The sequence below is a fragment of the Halichoerus grypus genome, chromosome 7, assembly GCF_964656455.1.
Source record: "Halichoerus grypus chromosome 7, mHalGry1.hap1.1, whole genome shotgun sequence".
Taxonomy (NCBI): domain Eukaryota; kingdom Metazoa; phylum Chordata; class Mammalia; order Carnivora; family Phocidae; genus Halichoerus; species Halichoerus grypus.
Window position 1 is genome coordinate 149,413,534 of NC_135718.1, and position 17,917 is coordinate 149,431,450.

The 17,917-nt window shown below is 38.6% G+C and overlaps 1 protein-coding gene across 1 annotated transcript in view; it reads right to left on the minus strand.

The window, feature by feature from the left end:
- Positions 1–15,272: 15,272 nt before the first annotated feature.
- The window catches only part of UAP1 (UDP-N-acetylglucosamine pyrophosphorylase 1), a 42,973-nt gene continuing 40,328 nt past the window's right edge, over positions 15,273–17,917 (minus strand). Inside the window, exon 13 of the transcript XR_013449983.1 lies at positions 15,273–16,273. The gene's annotated coding sequence lies outside the window, so the exon portion shown is untranslated. The remainder of the gene's footprint in view (positions 16,274–17,917) is intronic.

Sequence of the window (17,917 nt, forward strand, 5' to 3'; positions counted from 1 at the left end):
CACTGAATATTCAAATGAGTGTCTCCTCCATCAGCCTCAAAACCTCTTGAAAGTTGGTAGTATTCCCTACCCATCTTTGTATCCCCAATATCTTCAGCCCAGAGAATGAGAGATCATTCACAGAGAATGATCTGTGTGGCTTGAGAAGAATCTATATTCGCTGCTGTTGGATAGAATGTCCTGTATATGCCAGCAGAATTAAATCCATGACAGCAAAATTATAATACATGGTAGAAAATAAGTGCCATCAGTGAGTTCTAGAACAAATGTTATAATATTTTAGGGGAAGAGAGGACTTCCTGTTGGATGGATCACAAAGGCTCCATGGAGAAAATAGCATTTTTCAAGGTCTTGGGGAACTAATACAATTTGGAATTCCAGGAAGTTAGAACCAAGCCAGCAAAGGTGTCAAGGCCAGAAAGTGAACACCACATCCTAGAGTGGGGAAAAAGTGACAAGGTCTCAAATGTTGGTACCTGTGTGCATCTGAAATAGAACAGAGAGAAAGGCAATTATAGTTGGTAAAGTAGAGCAAAAGTAAGAACTAGAGATCTCCCTGTGATCAGAGAAGATAATAGCAGAAGGAGGAAGAAAGAGATATTGAGCTAGGTGCTACAGTTCTCTCTCTTTTTTTTTTAAGATTTTATTTATTTATTTGAGAGAGAGCAAAAGTGAGAGAGATCACAGAGGGAGAGGAAGAGAGAGAAGCAGACCTGCCCCTGAGCAGGGAGCCTGAGCAGGGAGCCCGATACGGGGCTCCAACCCAGGACCCTGGGATCATGACCTGAGCCGAAGGCAGATGCTTAACTGACTGAGCCACCCAGGCGCCCCTACGTTCTACAATTCTAAAGATGGGAATGAAGAGTCAGCTTGCAAGGTGTTGAGGAATAAGTATGCAGAAAAAAGGAAAAAGGTGAATAAAGAATGTTTTATACAATTTTATAGTGAAAGGCAAATAAAATAATAGCAGCTCAAGGCTTTATTAGGTTGAAATACAGAATTTTTACACAGAAAGTGGTTTAGTGCAGTGCCTGATTCTGGTATCTGGCTGCTAGAGTTTAAATCTTACTTCAGCTACTTGCTATCAGAGTGATCTTGAAAAACTTATTAAACCTCTCTGTGCCCCATTTCCCTGGTATGTGGGGTAGATGGTTGTGGTGAGGAATAAATGAGCTAAGAAATGTAAAGCAGGGGGCACCTGGGTGGCTCAGTCGTTAAGCGTCTGCCTTTGGCTCAGGTCATGATCCCAGGGTCCTGGGATGGAGCCCCGCATCGGGCTCCCTGCTCCTCAGGAAGCCTGCTTCTCCCTCTCCCACTCCCCCTGCTTGTACAAGTTCCCTCTCTCGTTGTGTCTCTCTCTGTCAAATAAATAAATAAAATCTTTAAAAAAAAAAAAAAAAAAGAAATGTGAAGCAGTTACAACAGTATCTGCCTCATACTAACCACTCAATAAATGTTAACTAGCTAGAATATAGAAGACTGAACATATGCATATGAGTATAATATATATATGTCCATATATATTCCATATATATTCCATGTATATATATGGAAATACAGGTATCCTCTGCTTTTCAAAAGTTTGCATTACACCATTTTGCTTTTAAGAAAGACCTAAATTAGTACCAATTTTCGCTAACTGAAAGAAATCCAAAGAGGATTTTTGCTTTTACAGAAAAAAAAAAAAAAGGCAAAAAGTGAAAACAGCGATCAGCATTTGTCTTGCAGGAAGCCATTAGAGAGGAAGCACACACCCTGAGCAACAAGAGCAGAAGGGCCAAGCCCCTTCCCCAGGAATTACTCTCAGCATCTCAGCATCTCAGCATCTCAGCATCAAGCCGCCATAGCTTGGAAATGTGTGTGAGAGCATCTGTGCTTTATGTCAATTTATTTTGTGCATCCATTAGCAAGATGTGTCCTAAAGTATCAGAAAAGCCAAAAAGAGGTTATTTTTTGCATCTGGGAATACTCAAAAAATTTTCCATGTAAACTGATGGTGATTGCTTCTTCACTTTACACCACTCCAATTTACAGAAGGTTTCAGAGGAATGCTCTCAGGTAGAGGAAACAAAAAGATTGACTATCAAGAAAATTAGGAAAAGCCAAAAGCACTGCACAATTAAGGCTTATACTGCAAAACCACAAATATTTCTCTTTTGAGTCATACAAAAATATACCTGAAGTTCATTGAGCCCAACATCTCCACACACACCCCCCCCCCCGCCCCCGCACAGACACACTCTGTTCCAGTCTATAGAGGAGGAAACTTGAGGCTCAGAAAGAATAAGTAATCTGGCCCCAGGTTACTCTGGTCAATAAAAAGACAGGATGAGGACCCAGGCATCTTGATTCCAAATCCAGTGGAAGGAAACTGTTTCATATCTCATGAGACATCTCATGAAAATCTCATAAAAAATAGTGTTAAGGTGACCCAACCTTTTGATCAATCTGATGTGATTTATCAAAAGAATAAGAGGGAGACCCAGAGAATTTAAGGGGTGAAGCTTATTGAGGACCAACTGCACTGAACTGGACTAACTCTCTATCTCAATTCGCCAGCATTTTCATTTCTATTTTGGAAGATGGATTAAAGACATTGTCTCTAGAAATCACCGACAAAGTACCCAAATCTGAAACACAATATTATATAATCATAATCATATCCTAAAATGTACATTTGGAAATAATATCTCAAAGAAAATGAAAAAAAGTTAAAAAAGAAGCCACACAAAAAACTTGCTGTGGAATTATAAAAATAAAAATAAAATATTAGTTAAGCTTTTAATTTTCCACTTTCAAATTTCATCAAATTATATAATTTCAGTGTGTCCTATTTTGTACTAAAGTCTGTTGTCTATGGAAAGCTAGATGAGAATATCTCAGTCAGAGGTTGAGATAAATCATTCTCAGATATATTAAACAAAATTTGGTAACCCAATAGGTCAGATTATGTTTCTGATTAAACAACTTGCTGGTTAAATATAGGACTTAAACCAACAACAGATTACCAGTGGTTTGCTATTGTTCGGTTCTTCACAAAGGAGCAATTATTTGAGAAACCAGGGATGGAAAACAGAAAGGAAGCCTGTTTTTAGAATAATATAAAGGGACTTAATTTGTAGTTTTCAGAGAAAAGAAGAATCAAATCAAAATAAAATTGGTGTTCTGGGTTTGGGGACCTAACAGCCCAATATAAAAAAAGAAAGGGATTATAGAAATGTGAAACTATCATCATTTCAGTTGCACATTTGAAAAAAAAATAAGGAAAAAAATGTCTAAAATAGAACTCTTATTTGGCCTGCCAACTGAAAATTGATATTTTCATTATGCTTTCAGTCAAAGGTCGATTTGTAAATACTAGGTAGAGGTTTGCTCCATGATTTAAACAGTTTTTTTCCTACAGAGAATCTTCTGGAGAGTATGGGAAGTAAGAAAAAGAATATATTGGGAAATTTTTAAATGACAGCAGAGATTGGGGCCTCTGGGTCTCATCTCTTGCATTCCTAATGGGTGAAGCAAAGTTCTGCATCCAACTTCACCACTCATTACATCTTTTTTTGGTTCATTCACCTAAATCAAGTAAGATGAACAAAGTCTCAAAGAATCATGGTCCTTAGCTAACTATTGTTTATAAATTATTCTGGTCTGAACCATGAAATTTGATACTTCAGTTTTACCAATAAAAATAGAACCCTGTAAGAACAATGCCTGTATATGTTTAAGGAAACTGTCAAGGCAGAAATATATTTGTATCTTCTAAATGGTATCCTTTAAAAATAAGCTATATGGATGCATCGCCATCCACTAGTTTGTATTCTCTCCAAAAATCAAAGTCTCTGGATCAGTCATAAGATGTGTTCTTTTTAACGCTAAAACTCAGGTTTTGAGGTTATGTTCATAAACCTTGAGACATGACTATAAAATAATTTGCCTGTGTGAGATGTTTTGTGATGTGTTATGGCCAGGAGGAATAGCAATGTGGAGATCCAATATTTTAAAAACCAATTTAGCCATTTCAAGATGGCATATTTACATGCACTTCTATCTTTTTCCACCTGAGTTTGGATCCAAATGTTAGCAAAAGGAGAAACTCTTTCAGAATGGTGGAGTAAGCATTAGCACTTCCAAAAATCTGCTCCTTCATAAAATCAAAAGAACACTGGGAAAATGGTCAAAACCAACTTTCTCAAAACTCTGGAAATTAACCAAAGGCTTATAACCATCTGAGGAGTGTTTATTGAAGGAAAATAGCTGAAACTACGTAAGAAACTAGGTGAGCTTTGTGGAGTTTTTACTTTCTCTAGTCTTATCCCCTTCTACCCAGCTCTACAATAGCCTTTAATATGAATAGCCTCAGGATGCCTGGATGGCTTTGTTGAAAGAGCGTGTGACTCTTGATCTCAGCGTCGTGAGTTTAAGCCCCACGCTGGGTGTAGAGATTACTTAAATAAACTTTAAAAAAATAATAATAAAATGAGCAGCCTCAAAACCAGATATAAGACAGAGGGGTTTAGAGCTCCCCAACAAGCAACCACTTGTTGAGCCACTAGAAGAGACAGAGGGGTTTAGAGCTCCCCAACAAGCCACATCCCCAGAAAACTGTTGCTATTTTACCTGTCTGGTAACTCTCTGAAGAAGGTCGATTCACAGGCCTTTATCTCAGATCTCACTCAGTAAAAAATCCTATCTCTAAGAAAATTGCCAAAAACAATCAATGGCAATGGTTTAAAGTTGCAGTGATGTAAAGCAGTAATATCAGCTGGGGCAAAAAAGAGGCTGGCGAAAAAACTTAGAAGGAAAATCTGAGTATGCTACACCCATAGGGGACTTTGAAAAGCCCCACTGTATTTCCGGGAATGTAGAAGGCCACACATGTATATCTGTCAGCATGCTCAGGAAAGATCTGAGAAAGATTTAAGCTCTCACCTCTGGCCAACCTTGAAGTTCTGAGCAAGTAGGAAGGGAAGACTAGGAAGACTTGTAAACTACTGGCCAATGCACTGAACATGGGCCCCAAGACAAAGCCCTGCCATAAAGGTGGGAGACTTTTTGGCAAAGCACTTTTTAAAAATCTCTCTGACCATAAACGGACCACTAAGTTAATATAGCAGAGACTCCAGTGGCCATACATATGAAGAATACAGACTGCAGAATTAGTCAAGAAAAGTCACTAAACAAACAAACAGCAAAAAAACAACAAGCCCTTGGAAGAGAGGGGACCCTGATTTCTAGATTGCCACATTGTACAAGTCGTCCAGTTTAAAAAATAAAAAGACCTACATGTATACAACCAGGAAAGTACAGCACACACAAGTAAAAAAAAAAAAAAAAGCAGTCAATAAAAACTATCCCTGAGAAAAACCATGTGTTGAACTTACTAGTCAAAGACCTTAAATCAGCTATTATAAATATTTTCTAATAACTAAAGAAAACCATACCCAAAGAATTAAAAATATGAAAACAATGTCTTACCAAACAGATAATATAAATAAAGAGGTAGAAGTTATAAAAAAGAACTAAGTAGAAATTCTGGAGTTAAAAAAGTACAATAACTGAAATCAAAAATTCACTAGGAGAGCTAAACAGAAGATTTGAGCTGGCAGAAGTAAAAATCACTGAAGTAAAAATCTAATGAAAATGGATCAGCTGTGATAACGCAGTTTGAGAAACATAAAGAAAAGCTACCAAGCTTCAGACCTGTGGGACACTATCAAATGAACTAGCATACGCATTATGGCAGTCCTGGAAGAAAAGGAGGGAGAAAAGAGCAAAAAGAAAAATGCACAAATAATGCCCAAGAACATGCCAAATTTGATGACAAACAAGAACTCCAAGGAGAATAAATGTAAAATTTCTACACCTGGATCCATTACAGTCAAACTATTGAATGCCCAAGGCTTTTAAAACAGAATCTTGAAAGCATCAAGAGAAAAATGACCCACCATAAAAACAGATCTAAATTAAGATTAAATGTTGACTCCTCATCAGATACCATGGATATCAGAAGGCAGTGGGATAACATATTTAATATGCAGAAATGAAGAGAATGCAACCAAGAATTTTATGTCCTGCAAAACTATCCTTCAAAAATGAAGGAAAAAATTAAGACACTGCCAGATTTTTTTAAAACAAAAAATTCATTGCTAGCAGAGGTTCTCTGCCAGAAATACTGATGGGAGTCCTTCGGCTCAAATGAAAGGACTCTAGATAGAAACTCGAATCCATAAGAAGAAATCAAAAGTACTGGTAAAAGTAACTACACAAGTATCTATGAAAACAGTATAAATGTATTTCTGTTTTTAACACTTTTCTTTTCCTGATTCAGACAACTGCATAAAGTAAGAATTATAAAAATGTGCTGAGGGACTTATAATCTATAATGATATACTTTGTATAGATAATATAGCAGAAAGGAGTGGGCAAGGAGATGGGAAGAAAGCTTTTATAAATTAAAAATATATTTCAGTAGGAGAACTCTGTAGATACTAAAGTTAAGGAAACTGTGAACACAGAGCCAAAAGGCAAAGAGACATAAAATAAGTAAATACTTAAGTCAAAGTCCCGAAGGGAAAACATCTAACTAAAAGGTGGTCCAGGAAGACAGAGCAAGGAATTCAAGAGGAGGTGGGTGGTAATTAAGCTCCACCTCCTGGAGGAGGGAGTATCTACATATTTTACTTGAAATTCTTCTCCAAGAAAGATTGTCTCTTCTCCCCATTTTTTAATTTACTTACTTATATACTTATTTACTCATTTATTTATATCAGTATGAACTCATGTATCGCTATTTTGCATTTGAGGTTATAATACAATACTGCAAAAAAAAAAAAAAAATACAATACTGCAGTATTTAGGTACTCAGATTATTCCAAGTTGACTCTTGTGTTCCTTTGATATGCCGCCTCCTTTTGGTTCTTTGTGCACTTCCTTACTTTCTGGTACCACAAGATGCTCCAGGCTCATTTGTGTTTTCCTTGCCCCAGCCACAGCACCAGCTGATTCTCCAAGGAACCCCAGGGAATGGTATTTGGAAACCAAGATCTGGGTACTGGGTGTGCTTATTGCTACTGGGTCTACTGTACTTTTATAAGTTTAATGTATCTGCATTTTTGCTTTCCTTATAGCTTTAAAAAGACTCTAATCTTTGTCTCAATTCTAGGGCCACTCAAGATCTTACAGCAACCCCAATCTCTTCGCAGTTGCTACTGAAAAGGTATTTTTTAAAACCTTTCCATTTTCCCATGAGTATAAATATTAACTTTTCTTCTCAAACATTATGACTAGCATGCTACCCCTTAATATTTCTCTACAAAGTAATTTTGTTTGTACTTAAAATTTTTTTTTCTTAGAAAGGTGGCATATGACATTCTTCATATATAATTCACTCCTAATTCCTCTCTGAGTCAAACTGCCCTCACTCACTCATCTGGTTTCTCTGAAAAGATGCTCCTTTTCCTTCTAAACTACTAAGAGGCAGCAAACAAAAAGGTTTTATTTTGTCTTGTTGTGTTTTCAATAAAGATTTCTTTACAGACTCCCCATGCCCACCAACCCACACACAAATCTCTTATTATTTCTGAAAATGCATAATTAAGAATTCTTTCTTTGACTTAAAGTTCCATCTACTGCTAAAATATAACACAATGCTTCCTAATTAAATGTGGTGGATTGACCACATGGGGAAGGAAGCAGAGTGAACAAGAATTTCAACAAACTTTAGCAAGTTAAATTAGATTGAGGATTGTTAACTCATTTAATAGAGCAAAAGTTTCATTAAAACTAAAGTGCCTGCACAGGGAGAGATGGATGAGAAGTGAGCCACATTGTCCCCATGGGGCCCTTAAGAAGTAGGACTGACGGGCGCCTGGGTGGCTCAGTTGGTTAAGCAACTGCCTTCGGCTCAGGTCATGATCCTGGAGTCCCGGGATCGAGTCCTGCATCGGGCTCCCTGCTTGGCAGGGAGTCTGCTTCTCCCTCTGACCCTCCTCCCTCTCATGCTCTCTGTCTCTCATTCTCTCTCTCTCAAATAAATAAATAAATAAATCTTTAAAAAAAAAAAAAAAAAGAAGTAGGACTGACAAGCCCCACAGAGCCAAGCAGGCAGGGATGAGACAAAGGGCTCCTCCACAACACAAAAACCCTCAAGATAAATTTTGTTGTTGTGGAAGAAAGCTGAAGAGTGACGCTATACATAAAATCAGAACTGGATGTTATGTTTTAAAAAGAAACATAATTGGTTAAGGAAGAGTTCCTACAAATGTGATAGACAAGATAAAAAAAAAAAAAAACTTTAGGAAAAGTGGGTTATAAATGAAATATAAGGAAATCCTCCAGCAAAGAGAACAAAAAGAAAAAGAAATTGGGAAACATGAGAAATTAGAGGATAAGGGACACCTGGGTGGCTCAGTGGGTTAAACAGCTGCCTTCGGTTCAGGTTATGATCCCAGGGTTCTGGGATGGAGTCTGCCATCAGGCTCCCTGCTCAGAGGAGAGCCTGCTTCTCCCTCTGCCTGCTACTCCCCCTGCTTGTGCCCTCTCTCTCTCTCTGAAAAAAATAATAATAATAATCTTTAAAAAAAAAGATATTAGAGGATAAATTCTGCAGGCCCAATATCTCACCAGAGTTTAAAAAAAAAAAAAAAAAAAAAAAAAGAGGAAGAAGAATGAAGGGGAGGAATTTATCAAATAAATAATATAAAAGATTTCCCAGAGTTGAAAGACATGAATCCCAAGTTTGAAAGCATCCCCCAGAATCCAAAAAAGTTAATGAGAACTGTCTCATGCTAAGGAATTTTATCATGAAATCAGAACAATAGAGATAAAGAACCTCAAAGCTTATAGAGGGAAAACAATACACACAGAGATCCATCTTGCATCAGATTTCTCAACAGCTATACTGGAAGTTGGAAGACTATAAATCAATGCCTTCCAAATCTGCAGGAAAATCTTTTTCAACCTAGAAGATTGTACCCAACCAAACTATCTATCAAGTGTAGCAGTAAATAAAAATATTTTAAAGTATGCAAGGGCTCAACAAATTTATGTGTCCTGCACCCTTATTTCCAAAAGTACTGGAGTATGTTCTCCATAATTGCAAGGGAGTAAGCCAGCAAAGAAGACATGCAGAGGATCCAACATAGTAAAGCCATCTAAGACAAAACCTGAACAAAAGCCATGAAGCAGGCTTAGAGAACACCCAGTCCATGTGGGAGAACAGAGGGAGGTGGAAGGGATGTCTGATGTGTTTGAACATCTTGAAAACACAATTGCTTTGCACTTGACAGATCGTTTGGAGCATTTGCATAAAATAGCAGGAGGTAAATAGAAAGCTAAGCAAGTGGGAAAAAATGAGGAAATTAACTCTAAGTTAAACCAAAAAGTTGTATGTGAAAGAAATCATAATCATAGTACACTGTCTGAAGCAATTGTGGGGTGTATTTATATACCATAATACTGCAAATGCTAATATTGATTTGATGAACTATTGTGCTATAATCATACTGAGAGGTTATTAGAAGGGCAAAGGGAGACAGTAAGGGAAGGTATTAGAAAGCTAAGCCCTTAACCACTATACAGAAAGTTAACAATGCCTAAAACTGACAAATTAATAAATCAAAGACTATATATATAGAAATACATATATATGAAAATATGGAAATAAATACCAGAAGAAAAAGCTACAAGAATTTGAAGATTTTATTTATTTATTTGTCCGAGAGAGAGAGAATGAGAGAGCACAAGCAGGGGGAGTGGCAGAGTGAGAGGGAGAAGGCTCCCCACTGAACAAGGAGCCCAATGCGGAACTCGATCCCAGGACTCTGGGATCATGATCTGAGCCGAAGGCAGATGCTTAAAAAGCTACAAGAATAAGAATTTAAAGTGGTTACTTCCAGGGGCGCCTGGGTGGCTCAGTCAGTTAAGCATCCAACTCTTGATTTTGGCTCAGGTCATGATCTCAGGGTCGTGAGATGGAGCCCCATGACAGGCTCTGCTCTGAGCGTGGAGCCCGTCTGGGATTCTCTCTCCCTCTCTCCGTCTGTACCACCACCCCCACCCCAGCGTGCACGAGCACATTCTCTCTCTCTCTCAGATAAATAAATAAAAATGAAGTGGTTACTTCTAGGGAACAGGACTGGGAGGAGGCTGAGTATAGGTGGGGCAGAGGATTGGTATTTTTTAAATAATCCTTTGGGTATCATTTAATTTTCTAAACACATCAAGAAAGGTAAACATTAAATCTGTCAAGTAACACTTTAGTATTAATGAATTTATCAGACACTGTTTTCAAAAAGGCTTTTGTTGGCATGAAATCTGAAGAGAATAAAGAAAGTTTCACTAATTTCTATAATCCATACTGTTGGCGCTATTTCTAGGACTTGGTCCTGGGCCCAGTCCCACCCTGCCCATCCTTATCTTACTCTATGGTCTCTACCATTTTATCCACACCTAGACCTTTAATTATCCTCAATAAATTAATGACCCCTGAATTCTAACTCCAGCTCAGACCTAGAATCTAGCCTGAACTTCATCACTAACTAGCACTGTGACTTTGAGGCAGTCACCTCTCCTCTCTGGCCCTCGGCTGCCTCATCTGTAAAATGAAATGCTTGGACAAAGTGATTGCTTCGGCCTTCTGCACAGGGGAGGTGGTGACAACAGAGACACGTTTGTGTGGGCCAAGCTGGGGCAGGACCACTCCGGAAATGTTGATCTGGAGTGGGAAGTAGGCTCACGGAGCCTTCTAGCTGGCATTCTGGGATAAACATACATATTCCAACATTCTAGAACCTCCAGCTCCCAGTTTTGTCCGAATGCCTGAGCATTTGAAATTGCTGCCCTCTGCTGCACAGAAAGAACCCTACCAGGAAGGCTACAAAGGCCTCCAGCAACTAGGCAGCCAGGACAAGCCCCCCGGGGCGCAGCTGACTCACAGGAACTAGCTAGACTGCACTCAGAAACTAAGTGAGAAATCAAGCCATAAAAATCTGCTTAAGCAAATACATTTGGCTCCAGGGCTTCATCCTTACTGTCAAGTCTTGCTTACTCCAGCCCCCCTGACAGCAGGGCAAATTAAGGTAGGACCCTCGGGGGGGCCAAGGGCTGCTGCCATGTTCCATAGGACTCCAGACAGCTCCAGAAACGAGTCCCCTGGAGTGCCATTGTATGGATACAAGGATGGAAGCGTGAGGCAAAAATAGCTTTTTCCTAGTAGAAGCTGGTCAAGTGAGTACTATGGGTCTTTCATTTGATCGCCATTTGGATACTATCATCTCTCTGAGAATAGACCACTAAGCAAAGCAGTTGGTCTTACAACTTGATTCTCTGCCGGGGCAGAGTTTTCAACTCCCACCTGCAACCCAAGGCACAAATTGTCGGTTATGTCTTTTTCTTTTCAATCCCCAGAATCGAGTTATCAAGATTCCCATCCCACTTCCCAACAGCTCAATAAATGGGATTGAACGGAATTTAGTGTCCTCGGGGCCCTTTTCTCTGCCGAGACTGACCAGTGCCAAATGCAGCCTGCCAAATGCACTGCGCCTCGGTATGTCTTTTACGAACAGTGGACAGATGTGTGCTGAGAATACAATACAGGGAGGGAGAAAGTATGAGAAAAAGTTTTCCCCTGAAACAATTATGCTTATCTAAATATAGTCCAATTTGACTGTTGATTAGTTATTCCCAGAACTGCTCTTTGGTATTCCCTGCAACTACACACACACACACACACACTTTCCTATAAATAAAGAGGAAATGTAGCGTAGGCTCAAGAACACAAACTGACTTGAGGCTGGTGTTGCATAACCTTGTCGTGATTCCCCTTATTTCACACTAACAAGCATGACCCTGGTGACAGGCATCTGGTCCTGATCATCATCTGGTCTCTCTCTTGTGGTGCTTATGACCCTTCCTCTTTGGGGCCTGCAGGCCAAACCAATCTCTTACCAAGTTGCCTTTCACTTGAATTGCTCATTGTGAAGTTCACTGAAAGCAACTGCTCTCCCTTGTTATTAGCTGTTTCCATTCCTCCTCCGTCTTGATAGCGTAAGACTTGCAGCACACAACTATTTCATTCCTTTTCTCATTCAAAAGCTATATTTGGTGGATACAGCATTTTTCAGAATGTTGTTGGGGTCAGGAGGAGGAGGGCCAGGAAGCAGAGCATAGTAAGTAAAAGCACAGATTTTAGAGTCAGACTGACTTGGGGTTTTAATCCCTACTTGTGCCATCTACTAAATTATGGAATCATAGGTAAGTTATTTAAACTTTCTCTTTGACCAATGGATTATTTTTAAATGTATTTTAAAACTTCAAAATACATGGGAGAGTAGAATACTTATTTTTCTTCTTGATGTATAACTTCAAAGAGTGAAATGAACAAATCTTAAGGGTTCAGCTTGAATTCTTACAAATATATGCCCATCTGTAACCACCACTTGTCAAAATATAGAGCATTTCCAGCACTCGGTAGGCTCTCTTATACTCTTAACTCAGTAGATATCCCTTCCGTAGATAATACTATTCTGATCTTTTTCATCAGACTCATTTTGCTAATTCTTGATCAATGTATATAAATGGAACAGTATAGTATGTACTCTTTTGTGTCTGACTTTCTTCCAGCATTATTCCTAGGCAATAGGCTTAATTTATGTGTAACTTTTTAAGAACCTGCTAAACTATTTTCCAACATGGCAGCACCATTTTATATTGGCTCCAGCAACATATAAGAGTTCCACATCCTTGCCAACTGTTGGTATGGTCAGTTCTTTTCATTCTAATAGACGTCATGGTACCCCATTATGGTTTTCATTTCCACTTGCCTAATAACTAATGATGTCAGCACCTTTTCATGTGCTTATTTGCTATCAATAGATATATCTGCCTTAGTGTAGTAACTGTTCAAGTTTTTTGTCCATTTTTAAAATTAGGTTGTTTTCTTTTCTTTTTTTAAAGATTTGTTTTATTTATTTGACAGAGAGAGACACAGCGAGAGACGGAACACAAGCAGGGGGAGTAGAAAAGGGAGAAGCAGGCTTCCCGCAGAGCAGAGACCCCGATGCGGGGCTCGATCCTAGGACCCTGGGATCATGACCTGAGCCGAAGGCAGACGCTTAATGACTGAGCCACCAAGGCGCCCAGGTTTTTTTTTTATTATTGAGTTTTGAGAGTTCTTTATGTATTCTGGAAACAAGTTCTTTACCAGATGTGTGATTTGCAAACCTCTAACAATCTATGGTGTGTTTTCATTCTCTTAACAGTGCTTATCAAAGAACAGAAGTTCTTAGTTTTAATAAATTTTTATTTTTTTCTTCTGTGGATTATGCTTTTGGTGCTATAGTTAAGAAATTTTGGTCTAACCACAGATCACAAGACTTTCTTCTGTTTTCTTCTGGAAGTTTCATAGTTTTGGGTGTTACATTTAGGTCTATGATCCATTTTTGAGTTAATTTTTACACATAGGACAAAGAATAGATAAAAGTTCACCTTTTTACATATGGATATCTAATTGTTCCAGGATCATTTGTTAAAAAGACTGTTCTTTCTCCACTGAAATGCCTCAGCACTTTGTTGAAAATCAATTGACTGTATATGAGGTCTACTTCTAGACTCTATTCTGTCCTATTGATTATTTGTCTACCTTGTCATCATTACCATACTATCTTGATTACTGTAGCTTTACAATAAGTCTTAGAGTCAGTCATAAGTTCTCCACCTTTGTCCTTCCTCTTCAAAGTTGTTGAGGCTAGGGGTGTCTGGGTGGCTCAGTTGTTAAGCGTCTGCCTTCAGCTCAGGTCATGATCCCAGGGTCCTGCGGTCAAGCCCCACATTGGACTCCCAGCTTCACAGGAAGCCTGCTTCTCCCTCTCCCACTCCCCCTGCTTGTGTTCCTGCTCTTGCTATCTCTAATAAATTTTTTAAAAATCTTTAAAAAAAAAAGTGGTTGAGGCTTTACATTTCCATATACACTTTAGAATCTTGTTAATTTCTGCAAAAAAAAAAAAGGGCTGATGGCATGGACAGTAATTGGGATTAAGTTGAATCTATGAATCAGTTTGGGGAGAATTTACATCTTAACAACACTGAATCTTCTGACTTGTTTCTGTAATTTCACTCAGCAATGTTTGTAGTTCTTAGTATACAGGTCCTTCACATAGTGGTCAGATATATCCATAAATATGTCATGTATTCTGACATTATACATAATTATTTTTTAATTTCAATGTCTGTTGCTAGGATATGGAAATACAATTAGTTATTGTATATTTATATTGTATCCTACAACCTTGCTAAACCAACTTAGTTTTAATAACTTTTGTGTACATCCCATAGAATTTTCTATGCAGATCATGTCATCTGCAAATAAAGATAGGTTTACTTCTTCCTTTCCAATCTGTATGCCTTGTATATCTTTTTCTTGCCTTATTGCACTGGCTAAAACTTCCATGCAACATTGAATACAAGTAGCAAGGACAAACATACTGTCCTGTTCCTGATTTCGGGGGTAAAGTAGTCTTTCGCCATTAAGTGTGATATTAAGCTGTAGGTTCTACAAACATGATATTTGTTTATAACATTTATCCCTCTATCCCTAGTACAGTGAACTTTTGATCAAGAAAGAATGTTGGATTTTGTGAAATGCATTTTCTGAATCTGTAATTTGTCTTTTTTAGTCTATTAGTATGATGAATTACGTTAACTGATTTTCAAATGTTAAGCCAACCATGCATTTCTAGGATAAACTCCACTTTATTATAAAACATCATTCATTTTATAGATCACTAGATTTGATTTACTAAAACTTTTTAAAGAATTTCACATCTCTTTGTGGTAGACAGCCTCTATGATGATCAGCCTAATGATCTCTGCCTCCCTTGAGTTAACCAATACAATATTGTAGAAGAGTTGCTATGTCACTTCTGACAAATTAGCTTATAAAAAACACCATGGCTTCCACCTTGCTTGCTCTCTCTCTTGCTTGGATCACTCATGTTGAGAAAAGCCAGCTTCCATGTCATGAGCTGCCCTATGCAGAGGCCTACATGGTGAATACACTAAGGCCTTTGCCAATAGCCATATGAGTGAGATTAGCATCAGATTCTCTAGCCCTAGTCAAACCTACAGATGATTGCCATCTTGGCTATCTGATTGCAACCTCGGGAGAACCTGAGCCAGAACCATCCAGCTAAGCCATTCCATGGATTACTAATCCCTAGAAACTGTAAGAAAATAAATGTGTAGTATGCAGCAATAAAAAAATAATAATACAGGCACCATTAAATTACACAGAAACAGTTTAATCCTTTCAGGCCTTGCTTTTAAGCTTTGTTAGGTTGGACAGGAACTGCATTTAGTCTAGGCAGGTCCCTTCTTTGTACTCTACCCAACACCCTGTGAATTACAAGGTTTTCCACTCCAGACACTGTTCAATCTTTTCAGACAGTTCTTTCCTCAGCCTCAAGTGTTTTGTTCTTCACCATTTATTTTTATATTGAAGTACAGTTGACATACAATATCCCATTTTTAGGTGCACAATTTAGTGATTCAACAATTCAGACAGAAAAAGACAAATGTTACATGATTTCACTTATATGTGGAAACAAATAGCTTCTTTACACACGTGTATGCAGATCATACTCAACTGAATATTCAAAGGGGTGCTTTTGCAGATCTCTAGCCTTTTCTTCACACACCTCTCTCTTCTCTAGTATGCTACCCTATGAACTCTAGCCACCTTGGCTTCCCCGAGCTCCATCCTCTCAACTCAGGGAGATGGCCAGGTATTTCCTTTCCTCCATGCTGTGGTATGGCCTGAAAATTCTCTACAGGCAGCAACTTGGGACAACCATAGAGCTTACTTCACTTGTGCCATCTTCCAGGAATCACAGACCTTCATTGCCTGATGTCCAATGTCTTCAGTACCATTGTTTCATTTATTTTATCTGGTTTATCAGTTGTTTCAGATGGGAGGGGCAAATCTAGTCTCTGTTTATTCTGTCTTCATTAGAAATGGAAGTTCCAATAAGTTTCCCTTAAGCTCCAGAGAAAAAGAACCAAAAGGATGTGGGTATATAGAAATTTATTTTAAGGAATCAACTCCTGTAATTGTGAAGACTGGTTAAGTCCAAAATCTGCAGGTTAGTCCAGCAGGCTGGAGACCCAGGGAAGAGCCAATGTTGCAATTCAAGTTCAAAGGCCATCTGCTAACAGAAATCCTTCTTGTCCAGAAGTCAGTCTTTGTTTTACTAAGGTCTTCAACTGATTAAACAAGGCCCACCTCCATAGTGAAGGCCAATCTGCTTTACTCAAAACCCAACAATTTAAATGTTAAACTTACCCAAAAGACCCCCACAGAAACATCCAGAATGTTTGGCCAACTATCTGGGCACCATGGTCCAACCAAGTTGACACACAAAATTAACCATCACAGTAATATTTTGAAAATAAATAATTACAGGGGTTCATGGGTGACTCAGTTGGTTAAGCATCTGCCTTTGGTTCAGGTCATGATCTCAGGGTCTTGGGATTGAGCCCCACATCAGGCTCCCTGCTCAGCGGGGAGTCTGCTTCTCCCTCTGTCCCTCCCCCCCCCATAAAATCTTAAAAAACAAATACTTTGCTAGGAACCAAGATTTTCATCTTAAAAAGAGATATAAACATAAAATCAGAGAAGTATGTTATTTTTAAAAATTGGAATTAATCAGTATAAACTCATATATTTTTCTTTTTCAAAACAAACAAGATGTATTTTCTAGCTCAGTCCTCTAAAAAGGCCTAAAACCTCTAGCAATATTCCTAGTGCCCAGATTATAGCATCTAAATACCATACCCTATTATAAGGAACCAAAGTTTTTTGGAGAAATGGCTTCCTTTGTCAAGTTGGACTCCTTTCCAGTGCTGGGCACCACTGAGTACCTCTCTCTGGAAAGGGCTTACAGTCTCATTTGAAGTTTGTAGGAATTATCCACATTCAACTTGCACTAGGTTGAGTCACAGACTCTGGGAACATGGAGAGAAGAGTGTGGGTACCATGGTTCCTAGAAACTGACTCCTGGCACATCCCCTGACTACAGTCATTATTTATACTCTCATCTCAAAGAGGACTGGATCTTTCTAGAATGTGGTCTCAGCCCTGTGGTCCAAGAGTGCAGACTTAATTACACAAATTTGGATTTATAAATCTAAATTTTCATTGCAAGGATTTCCCCTAAAGTCAAAAAAGTAAATGTGTCACAATAAATGAGTTAATATATTTTATAAAGTATCTAAACTGGTATTCAAAAAAAAAAAATCTGTCTAAGGTAGGTCTGGAAATGTTCAAGTTGATCCTGAGACATCTCACCACACCAGAAGGCAAAGAAGCTACAAGGAATACTAGAGTTATGTCAGGACACAGGAGCCAAATCGGAGGGGTTCACTGGCCAAAACTAATAATGTCTGTAATGGATGGAAACACATCAAACATATTTTTAAAAATCACTGAGTTCATAATAATATTCAGGATTAGGCAGGACTTCACTGGCCACCTTTGAAGAGTGCTGGGGCAGAGCGCTTTATTCTGGAAACTGGTAAAAGGAAACATTCAAGCATTTATCCTGCTTCTGCCATATTAGGTAATCAAACAATTGATGGAAGTGTTTCTTTATAAATAATTCTTGCTAATAAATACAAAAGAAGTGATAGGAAAATCTCATTCTTCAGCCCCTAATGAAATAATGGATCTTGGAACCAGGCTCAGTAGTTGCTAAGACATTAGATGAAAGGTAGGTGGGGACTTTATGATGGCTGGATCAGGCCTACGTTAAGAACGCCAATCAGAGTGCCTGGGTGGCTCAGTCAGTTAAGCATCTGCCTTCGGCTCGGGTCATGATCTCAGGGTCCTGGGTTCGAGCCCCCTGTAGGGCTCCCCACTGAGCAGGGA